We start from the raw sequence: 12,923 nt of genomic DNA on the forward strand, positions 1-12,923 counted from the left end.
TACTTAACATCGAAAGTGTGATAAGAGACCTTGGGACACAGGTGGACAGTAGTCTCTCCTTTGATAATCACATTGCCACAGTGGTCAGTAAATCCTTCTACATGACACATCTCATCACAAAAGGTTTCTCATCCAGAAAAAAAGAGGTAATTGTTCCCCTCTACTCATCACTCATTAGATCCATTATAGAATACAATGCCCCTTTTGGTATGTACCTCACAAGACATCTACAACAACTGGAAAGGCTGCAGAAATACCTCACAAAGACGATTACTGGCCTCAAACAGATGCCTTACCCAGACTGTCTCAAAAAACTCCAGCTTTACTTCATCGCATATCACTTACTCAGAGGCGATCTCTGCCTAACATACAAAGCTATGTCAAACCCAGAGCTGTTGGACATGCTCCACTTAAAGAAATCCCAATCCCTCTGAACAACACCCTCTAGGGACATAAACCTTGTTACAACAATAAACAGAATATGCTGGAGGGATAGATTCCTGTCAAAGGGACTTCCCATACTCTGGAACAGACTACCTATCTATGTCAAACAGAGCTCCTCATTAGCACTCTTCAAGAAAAATCTTGATGATTGGATGAGTAATAGGAAATTCACCCTGGGGATCACTTCTGTGGTTCTGCTTGACAGGGGCACAGTGAAATAATTTTCTTGGGTGGCGAAAGCCAGGGTACCTTTTTGGCTAGGCTTGTACAGGCCCTAGGGCCAATAGCCTAGGACCGACCTATGAACCTATAAAATGCATAAATACAGTTGAAAGTATAGAAAACTCCCAGGACATCCTCATGTTGATCAGGATCAAATGCAGGAATGGTTAAGGAGAAGTGAATTTAAACCAAAAGATGAAAGGTTAATATTGGTGGTCCAAGATAGTGGACTACATACATGATGGTTTACAAAGTCCAATGAACATGTGGGAAAAACAGAGAAATGTAGGTTTGGTAAAACAGAATTGGAAACAGTCAAACATCTCGTTGCAGGTTGTGATATATTAATGACAGAATGGCTGTGTACTGAAAGGCATAATAATGTGGCAAGACTATTGCATTGGGGATTGTGCAAACAGTATAATGTTGAAGTAGCTGCAAAAAAAATGGAAACATGAGCCAGAAAGCATTATAGAAAATAATGAAGTTTATATTACATGGGATCACCCATTACCAACAGTTCACAAAAACAGATGAGAGAAAACCAGATATAGTAGTCCAGGAAAAGAAGTCCGTTGTCAAAGAGAGTAAAACCTAATCATGTCATTTGGCTTACTAGACCCACTAAGCAACTCATGGCTGCCAGGTACAAAGCATGGAAACCATGGCAAAAAAAAAAAATCCCTCTGACCGCATGCAATATAAACAACTCCATAATCAAATAAAATGCCTAATCATTAAAAATAAAAAAGAACATTACCTTAGCTAACAAAACCACCATAAGTAACCCTCCCCCAAAATTCTGAAGCTCCATCAATTCTTTACTAAACCCAGGCTCAAATGATAATCCTTGTCCAAATCCAGATAAAACATCCACTGAAATAGTCTCTTTCTTTAACTCATGCCTCGTTAATACTATAGGCAAGCCAACTCCTGCCTTTCTACAAACCATGTCAGCTCCTTCTAATCCATCCACACAAAATAGCTTTAATTCCCTTTCAACCAGCTTTTTTTCTTTCACCTATACCTACCACCACTATAAAAAAACTGCTTCTTAAACTCAAACCTGGCACCAACTCCCCTGCCAACTTTCCTCCAGAATTCCTACAAATATCTGGCAACTCTGTGGCTTATCCCATCAGCATACCTCTTAACAGATCTATTCAGTAATCTGACATACCCATAATTTGGAAAAAATCATATATTCTGCCCCTCCATAGAAGAAGCAACAACAGAGACATTTCCAATTTTCAACCTATTGCTATCCTCTCATCTATCTCAAAGATTCTGGAAAAACTCATTCACACTCAACTTCACTTCATTATTATCTGCTTTACAACCAAATTATTTCTCCCACTCAGCATGGTTTTAGGCTGGGTCGCAGCACTACTACAGCCTTTATATCCTTCATGGGCACAGTTATCTGGGCTCAAGATGCTGGAAAAATTGTTTCTTTTCTTTTTCTTGATCTTTGCAAAGCCTTTCATACTGCCCCCCACTTTCTTCTTCACACTAAACTTTCCGGTCTATATTAGAACTCCAACAAAGCCATTAATCGAATGGCCTTATCATAAAAAATGCAGGTGATAGAACTCAATTTTGTGGGAGGCTGTGATCCCACACTCCCTAACCCTAATTATATATACCAACTCTGAGATTGCACTACAGTGAGGAAAGGGTAAATTTTCCGATCTTCACTGTACCACGATCTCACAAAACACACTTCTATCACCAGCATTTACAACGATAAGGCCGTTCGATAAACGGCTTTGTCGGTGTTCTAATATAGACACAAACTCTATGACATAGGCATCTCACCCCCAACCATAGACTGGTTCTCAAATTACCTCACAAGTATTCACCAATTAACCAAGTGGCAACATTCTTTCTCTCCATTCCTTAACACAACCACAGGTGTTCCCAGAGGATACATACTAGGGCCCCTTATGTTTAGCATTTCTATCAACAATTCCACACCACTCTTAGCCAAGGTACTGTCATCCAATATACCAATTGCTCAACCATCACCTAAGCTGCTAATTCCTCATCCAAACTGCAGCAACTCACCCCAAGTGTTCTCACATCTACCAAAATCTGGATGAGCAATAAACATCTCGTTCTAAATCCCAACAAAACTAAGCTTGTGCTTTTTGCTCTCAAAAAACACTTTCCTAAACAAGGAAGAATTTATTATTCATGCGCAAAATAACCCTATCAATGAGGATGCACCAAATACAAAACTACTAGGTGGCATCATAGATAAAAACTTGACATTTGACCTGCATATTCATACCAATATAAAAAAAAAACGCATAAAAAACTGGGCATCCTCGACAGACACAAATAGCTCCTTAACCACTCTGCAAAACTATTCTGAGCCTTTTCCTTTCTTCTACCATTTCTTCTTTACAGCACCCCTTTCCTTACCAATATTCAGTCCTCTCTGAAATCCAAACTTGACTCATGCCACAATATTCTTCCAGCCATTGTTCCTCATAAATTACTACTAAATTGGCTGGAACTCCCACATCATCTTACATACATTCAATTAACCACTACACACAAGTTTATATTTAAGCCATCAAACTGCCCTGCCCTTTCTTCTCTTCTTACTCAATATCATCCAAATAGACCTCTCAGATCAAATAATCAACTGCTCCCGAATGTAGAAAAAAACAAATCTTTGAGGCGGTTAGATGCTGTACTCCTTTACTGTTGCAAAGCTATGGAACACCTTCCCACCATCAATCATGTCTAGCAGAAATGCACCTCTCTTTAGGAAATCCCTGAGACAAAACCTTTCCTCTCTATGGCAGTGTGCATGTGCCAAAACTGCACTTCCTGTAACTGGACTCCCACTTCTACTACTATCCTACACCTTCTCTAATTACTACTCTATTATTACATTTTATATCTCAGAACACCTATTTAACTACAGTGCTGGTACTATCTGCTACATATGCTCACCTATACTTAAGCCTAGGACTTTAAAAGTGTTAATTATTCAGACTATGTAGTAAGAACCAAAGCTACTCATGGGTAACTTTATACTAACTTGTGATATTCTAATTGTTTTATGGTGATGAGAGGAACATGCAATGAATGACTTTATAAAATACATCAACAGCATAACCACTTTCCTTGAGTTTACATATAAATGACACTGTGATAAGATACAATTTTTAGATATTGAGTTAACTAAGGACATTGCTGGGGGCAACTTAGCCAGTAGTATCAACAGAAAGGAAACATTCCAATATGTTACTGAACTAAAACAGCTGTCACCCCTTCCATCAAAGGAAGCGAATAATAAAAGGCCAAATGGTTAGTTTATCTAGGCTTATTAGTAATGATGAAACATTTAAAAAAGAGATCTATACAATAATTGGAATGTTCTGAAACAGAGGTTACCCCTTAAGTCTTTTGCTGAAAGTGAAGAGAGAAGTTATACTAAAAAGAAATACTACATTTAAGCCTATTTTAAAAGCAGGTCTAAATACTAATAGAACCAACATGGCTAAGCTAGACACCAATGTTCTGGTATTACAATACAATACAGACACATCAAACTTGGTATCAAGTGTTCTCCCTTTGACAATGAAATGAAGGAAAAGTTGGGGCACAATCCTAAGGTTGTGTACAGTAGAGGGCATAATACAAAAAATATTCTTGAAAGTGTCAACAGAAAACAAGGCAAGCACAGGCCATTGATGTACAAATGTGGTGCTTGCAAGACCTGTAAAAATATACATGATGGTACGGATGTCTTTGTAGGAAGTTTTGATCATACTATAGGATGCCCGGGCAGGTGTAACTGCAATTCCACTTTGGTGTTTATTTTGCTATGTGCTTATCATGCCCTGGTATCTACGTAGGCAAGACCAAAAGAAGGCTATGGGATTACATTTCTCAGCACCTTAGAGACATTAAAAATAAAAAAATGAACAATGTCTTATATGTTCGCACTCTAGAATGTCCAAATTATAAGATATTTTTTTCATTGTCATTGACAGACTGCAGAGTGACTCTAGGTGTGGGGATGATGCATTAGAATTAGGAGCCAGAGAAACTAAATGGCAACTGAGATCAAATGCTTGTTGCAAGGCAGGTTTAAATGATTTTTGTTCAATAGCTCCCTTTTTGAAGCAAAGAGCAGCAGGGGTTTAATTTTAAGTGCACTGTGAAAACACTTACCTGACTGCAACTAACAGATCAAATACATTTTGCATTTTTAAGTTTATATTTTTAACTATGGTTTATACTGTTATGTTCATTATTAGTATTAACACTAATATTTTTATCTTAAATGTACCGATTATTGTGGTTTATAGCATGTTATTCTGTTTATGACATATTCAGGGGAAGTATACCTTTAAGTTAAGTCTGGGTAATTTTATTGACTCATGCAAAGTCATGAATAATTGCTTAAGTAATTAGAGTATATAAAGGAAGTTACATCATAACTGAGTGACTCTGATGAAGCCAATTAATGTTTCTTGGTGAAAGTGCTTAGCTGGTTTTACATTGACAGTGTTTAATGTTAAATAAACTTGTGTGTCAAGCAAATACTGCCTTGGTGGCTCACTTTCTTTTATTTTTATTACTTTTTACACATTTCTGAGCCATTTGGCTTGTCTTTTGTTATATTTTATTTATTTTGAAGTCCATGACTTTTTTTCCAAGGAAAAGTTTTTTTATAGGATATTTTGGTTCTTAGTAATTATGGAAACCTTGCTGGTTCAACTTAACTAGCAATTCAGAGACTAACTTCTGTAGTGATGGAAGGAAGATTGACAAGAGTATCTGCTAATACTATGACTGACTCAAAAGCTGAACTGTTTACTCTGCATTCCTCAGTGGCCCAGAAATCAACAAGGATCATCCCAGCGACCGTGAGGCCAGGTAGAGTTAATATAGACCTGAATGAATGGTTTACAGAATTTGAAGCAGATTTTTAAAATGTAAACGCTATTCGCAATCAAGAAATGTAATTAAAAACACAGTTAAGTACCGCTGATATGCTTTGTAGAAAGTCCATAACACTTCCACTACACAATGTGTTTTTAAACAAATCAGTTGGCTTCCAGCAAGTTCCCAAAGGCTTACGAGTCTGGAAACAACCTTTGGAGATTGAGGAAGGGTCCTCTGCTTTTTGTGAACTTGTGGCTTTATTTGACAAGACAGGTTTTGATATGATGGAAGTAATTATCAGAAACAACAACAATAACTCGGCTGTTTTGCAAAATGAGATTTCATTTTTAAATCAAAGTATTATTCCAGATTTACTTTTTAAGCAATAAAAATTTAAGTATGAGAATGTTATTAAAGTCATTAATAACTTTTTAAAAGAGAACAGTTTGAGAAAGCAATGTAAGCTTGACAGAGACAGGGACAATTATTCAAATAATAAAGTATATATAGGGAGAAAACAGCCCCAGGGAAATGTGTATGAGTTTAGCCCTGAAAATAATGAAAATATTCAGAACAACAGTTCTGATGGTGAAAGGGGGTTTAACAACACCAGTGGGAATAATGATTATTCTTTTCAGTAGGGTCAACAACTAAGGAGGTCTAAGAGACTGAAAAATCAAGGGAAACAGACCCCCTGGGGCAGGCAGAACTACAATGTTCAGAGCAATAGTAACAGCAATTATTCCAACAGGGGACAACAGCAGAGCTGGAGGAAAGACTTTCATTGACTGAGTTATTTAACACAACTGCTATGTTTGACCAAGATATATTGAATGTAGTTGAAAATGATTGTTCTGATATTGCAATGGAATGTAATATTTTGGAATGTGATGGTTTTTATATTTACAATTACAGTGATGTTATTATTAGTGAAGGACATTTTAACTTGTTTTAAAATGGGATTTTTTTTTGTGCTTAACTATAAGACAGCCATTGCAAATGTTTTGATTAATTTAAAACTGTATACTAGAAAACTGAATCACAGTTTATATTTCAAAAAGAGTAATGTAGGCTTTGACAAGAATTTGGTGGTCAAATGAAAGAGCACATTCACCCCCCCTCCCAGTCATCCACTTATATTGTCCTTTGAGAAATGATGTGAACAACAATTTAGAAAAACAGTCAGAGACTGAATATAACACTAACAAGCTTACGGGAGATGAGGCCATTATATTGAATGACTTGTCTGGAAAAAATATGTTTTGTGTAATGAAACCAGACAAGGGTGGGGGGGTAGTCATTATGTCTCACATAGATTACAGTTCCAAAACGTTTGAAATATTGAATGATACCACAACTTATAGCAGGACTTCAAGAAATGCTGTTAATAGAGCTTATGCCAGGATTGAAGTTTTTCTATTTGATACTCTATTTCAAAATTAAGTAGAAATTGTGGACATAAAATATTTAACAGTTGAAAAACCAAGAACACCAGTAATCTTTGTAATACCAAAGAGTCATAAAAATGTGTACAACACCCCTTCAGGCTGATAGTAGCAGCCTGAGGTTTTAAAACTGAACCAATAGCAGCATATATAGATAAATGGGCAAGTTTAGTGGTAAGTGAAGCACAACATATACTCAAAGACTCATGGAACTGTTTGGAATTATTAAGACAAACAAATACATAGATTTTTGTTTCCTAACTGTGGACATAGTTAACTTGTTCTCAGTAATCCCTCATAATGAAGGGTTAGATTTCTTCAGGGAAAGTTTGATGGGTAGCAAATCAATAGATCAATCCAAGGTCAATTTATTAGTTGGACTCATGGAAGTGGTTTTGAATAACAACTTTATGATTTTTTAAGGTGAATTTTATCATCACGAAGCAGGAGTGGCTATAGGGGCCAACGGCAGCACAATCATTTTCAACTACATTCAATTAATCTTGCCATTAGCTTTGCAAATCTGGTTCTCCTAGAATGGGAGAGAAATGATGTTTTTTCCTCTGCCTTTATGGCCAATGTATTGTTGTATGTGAGGTTTCTGGATGACATACTAATTTTATGGTGAGGAGAGGAACAGGCGATGAATGACTTTGTAAAATACATCAACGGCACAACCACTTTCTTTGAGTTCACATATAAATGGCACTGTGATAAGATACAATTCTTAGATATTGAGTTGACTAAGGACATTGCTGGAGGCACTTTGGCCAGTTGTATCCACAGAAAGGGAACATATTCCAATATGTTACTGCACTACAACAGTTGCCACCCCTTCCATTAGAGGAAGGGTATAATAAAAGGCCAAATGGTTAGGTTATCTAGACATTAGTAGCGATGAAACATTTAAAAAAGAGATCTTCTTCTTCTTCTTCTTCTTTCGGCTTTTTCCCAGTTAGGGGTTGCCACAGCGGATCACCTGTCCGCTCATGATTGGCTGTGGAGTTTTACGGTGTCAAGTTGCCAGCCCGGCACCCAACCTTCCACAGAAGGCACACACACACTCATGCCTAGGGCCAATTTAGAGTGTCCAATCCACCTACAGCATGTCTTTAGTATGTGGGAGGAAACCGGAGCACCTGGAGGAAACCCACGCGACCACAGGGAGGACATGCAGATTCCGCACAGAAGGCACACCAGCAGAGAATCGAACCTTCTGAAACAAAGGCTACCCCTTAAGTCTTTTGCTGAAAGTGAAGAGAGAAGTTATGCTTAAAAGAAATACTACATTTAAGCCTATTTTAAAAGTAGGTCTAAATACTAATAGAACCAACATGGCCAAGCTAGACACCAATGTTCTGGTATTACAATGCAATGCAGACACATCAAACTTGGTATCAAGTGTTAGTAATATATGGAAAACTCACTTTGACAATGAAATGAAAGAAAAGTTGGGGTGCAATCCTAAGGTTGTATACAGTAGAGGGCGTAATATAAAAAATATTCTTGAAAGTGTCACCAGAAAACAAGGCAAGCACAGGTCATTGATGTACAAATGTGGTGCTTGCAAGTCCTGTAAAAATATAAATGATGGTATGAATGTTTTTACAGGAAGTTTTTAACATAATATAGGATGCCCAGGCAGGTGCAACTGCAATACCACTATGATGGTTTATTTAGCTACATGCTTATCATGCCCTGGTGTCTACGCAGGCAAGACCAAAAGAAGGCTATGGGATTACATTACTGAGCACCTTAGAGACATTAAAAATAAAAAAATGAACAATGCCTTATATGTTCACCCTCTAGAATGTCCCAATTTTAAGAGATTTTTATTCAATTTCATTGACAGAGTGCAGAGTGATTCTCGATGTGGGGATGATGATTAGAATTAGAAGCCAGAGAAACTAAATGGCAACTGAGATCAAATGCTTGTTGTAAGCCAGGTTTAAATGATTATTGCTCAATAGCTCCCTTTTTGAAGCAAAGGACAACAGGGGGTTAATTTTAAGTGTACTGGGAAAACACTTACCTGACTGCAACTAAGAGATCAGCTATGTTTTGCATTTTTAAGTTTATTTTTTTAACTATGTTTTGTACTATTATGTTCATTATTAGTATTTCCACTAATATTTATATCTTAAATGTACCGATTGTTATGGTTTACAGCGTGTTATTCTGTATATGACATATTCAGGGGAAGTATACCTTTACGTTTAGTCAAGGTAATTTCACTGATGCAAGCAAAATCATGAATAATCGTTTAAGCAATTAGAGTATATAAAGGAAGTTACATCATAACTGAGTGACTCTGATGAAGCCAATTCATGTTTCTTGGTTAAACCGCTTAGTTGGTTTTACTTTGACAGTGTTAAATGTTAAATAAACTTGTGTTTCATGCAAATACTGCCTTGGTGGCTCGTTGTTTTTTATTTTTATTACGGTTTTATAAGTTTTTGAGCCATTTGGCTTGTCTTTTGTTATATTTTATTTATTTTGTGCTCCATGACTTTTTTTTTTTTGTGAGGAATCGCTTTTTATAGCATTATTTTGGTTCTTAGTAATTATAGAAACCTTGCTGTTTCAACTTAACCAGTCTATTCAGAGACAAAGTTCTGTAGTAATGGAAGAAATATTGACAAGAGTATCTGCAAATATCCTGAAACACTCACAAGCTGAACTGTTTACTCTGCATTCCCCAGTGGCCCAGGAATCCACGAGGACCATACCAGTGACCGTGAGGCTAGATAGAGTTAAAACAGACCTGAATGAATGGTTTACGGCATTTGAAGCAGATTTCTTCAATGAATATGCTATTCCCAGTCAAAAAATAAAAAATCATTAAAAATGCAGTTAAGTACATTTGACAAGCTTTGTAGAAAGTACAGAGCACTTCAACTAGACAATGCATTTTTAAACAAATCAGTTGCTCTCAAACAAATTCCCACAGGCTTACAAGTCTGGAAACAACCTTTGGGGATTGAGGAGGGGTCCTCCACTTTACGAGAACTTGTGGCTTTAGTTGACAAGACAGGTTTGGAAATGATGGACACCATTATCAGAAACGATAACAGTAAGTTGGTTCTTTTGCAAAATGAGATTTCAGTTTTAAATCAAAGTATTATTTCAGATTTGCTTTTTGAGCAATACAAATTTAAGTATGAGAATGCTCCTAAAGACATTAATAACTTTGTAAAAGAGAACAGCTTGAGAAAGCAATGTAAGCTTGACAGAGACATGGCTGATTATTCAAATAATCAAGTATTTATATAGAGAGAAAACAGCCCCAGGGAAATGTGTATGAGTATAGCCCTCAAAATAATGAAAATATTCAGAACAACAGTTCTAATGGTGAAAGGCATTGAACTGCACCAGTGGGAATAATGATTAATCTTCTCAGAAGGGTCAACAACTAAGGAGGTCTGAGAGACAGAAAAATCAAGGGAAATGGACCCCCTGGGGCAGGCAGAACTACAATGTTCAGAGCAACAGGAACAGCAATTATTCCAACAGGGGACAACAGCAGGGCTGGAGGAGAGACTTTCATTGACTGAATTATTTACCACTGTTATGTCTGACCAAGATTCATTGAATGTAGTTGAAAATGATTTTCTAATGTTGCAATGGAATGTAATATTTTGGAAAGTGATTTTTTTTATATTTACAATTACAGTGATGTCATTATTATTGAAAGACATTTTAACTTGTTTAAAAAAGGGATATTTTTTGTACCTAACTATAAGAATGATATTGCAAATGTTTTGATTAGCTTAAAACTGTATACTAGAAAACTGAATCTCAGTTTATATTTCAAAAAAAGTAATGTAGGCTTGGACAAGAACTTGGTTGCTAAAGGAAGGAGCACATTCATCCCCCCCAGTCACCCACTTATATTGTCCTTTGAGAAATTATGTGAACAACAATTTAGAAAAATAGTCAAAGAGACCAAATATAACACTAACAATCTTATGAGAGAAGAGGCCACTATTTTGAATGATTGGCAGGAAACAAGATGTATCATGTAATGAAACCAGACAAGGGTGGGGGTGGTGGGCAGTCATTATGTCTCACATAGATTACAGTTCCAAAATATTTGAAATAGTGAATGATACCACAACTTATAGTAGCACTTCAGAAAATGCTGTTAATAGAGCTTATGCCAGGGTGACGTTTTTCTATTTGATGCTCTATTTCAAAATGAAGTAGAAATTGTGGACATAAAATATTTAACAGTTGAGAAACCAAGAACACCAGTAATTTCATTGATGCAAACAAAATCATGAATAATTGATTAAGTAATTAGAGTATATAAAGGAAGTGACATCATAACTGAGTGATTGTGATGAAGCCAATTCACGTTTCTTGGTGAAAACACTTAGTTGACTTTCTTTGACCGTATTTAATGTTAAATAAACTTGTGTTTCATGCAAATACTGCTTTGGTGGGTCATTTTTTTTATTTTTATTACTGTTTACAAGTTTTTGAGCTATTTGGCTTATCTTTTGTTATATTTTATTGATAAGAGCTCAACTGATCTTTCTCTCTGACTCTCATACAAGCATACATTCTTGCACAAAGACATAAATACACACACTCACGTGGGCTTTTTTATTTTACACTCAATACACAGCTAAAGTGCTGTTTAGCAAGTATATGATATTTGTGGCATTAAGTTTTCTTCTGCCCAAGCTCCACAGCATCTTTATCTGCTGCGATGAAGTGGTGGACTCATTTTTTAGTGGGCATTACTGGTAGATTAATACTCTGCTGGAAAACATTTGTTCTTCTATCAGGGTGCTAATGTACAGTTTGCCCACTCTCTAATGGCTCATAATATAGCCCTGGAGTCATCAGTCACTTCTGCTTCTACTGTCATGGGCAGTATCTTCTTCTTATACCCCAGACTTTAGGATCAGTCAACTATACCAATGCACCAGCTATAACAGAAAGCTTTTCCTGATGTCTACATGAGTGTCTATTTGTAGATACATTGGAAACAAGCAGCCTTTGCTCCTGATACTGGGTGACTACAAAGGACTCCTCAAGGTTAACCCTCAGAAAAAAGCCTCTGCATTCTCCCACTTGTCAGATTGCCACAGTGGCCATCAATGAGACCTACAGGTCATCTTCAGGAGAGGGACCTCTGTGCCATATACAGAGGCAGACCTAACAACTATTGTTGACCTAGCACCAGGTGTATTAGTTGGTGCTGACCCATGTGCCTGCTGCTGCTTTTCTACCACTACCATAAATGGAACTGTAGACAGAAAAAAATAGAAAGAAAAACAATGCAATGCTTTAGCGACTATGTATGCTAAAACAGAAGTATAATTAAACATTTCAGTAATGCACAGTTCTCCGTCACTAGGTGAGGTATTTGAAAGACAATGCAATGCTTTAGCAACTATGTATGCTAAAACAGAAGTGTAATTAAACATTTCAGTAATGCACAGTTCTCCATCACTAGGTGAGGCATTCAAAAAACAATGCAATGCTTTAGCGGTTATGTATGCTAAAACAGAAGTGTAATTAAACATTTCAGTAATGCACAGTTCTCCATCACTAGGTGAGGCATTTGAAAAACAATGCAATGCTTTAGCGACTATGTATGCTAAAACAGAAGTGTAATTAAACATTTCAGTAATGCACAGTTCTCTGTCACTAGGTGAGGCATTTGAAAAACAATGCAGTTCTTTAGAGACTATGTATGCTAAAACAGAAGTGTAATTAAACATTTCAGTAATGCACAGTTCTCCGTCACGAGGTGAGGCATTTGAAAAACAATGCAGTGCTTTAGCGGCTATGTATGCTAAAACAGAAGTGTAATTAAACATTTCAGTAATGCACAGTTCTCTGTCACTAGGTGAGGCATTTGAAAAACAATGCAGTGCTTTAGCGACT

Source organism: Protopterus annectens, chromosome 8.part1, assembly GCF_019279795.1.
Source record: "Protopterus annectens isolate FY-2018-M chromosome 8.part1, PAN1.0, whole genome shotgun sequence".
Taxonomy (NCBI): domain Eukaryota; kingdom Metazoa; phylum Chordata; order Ceratodontiformes; family Protopteridae; genus Protopterus; species Protopterus annectens.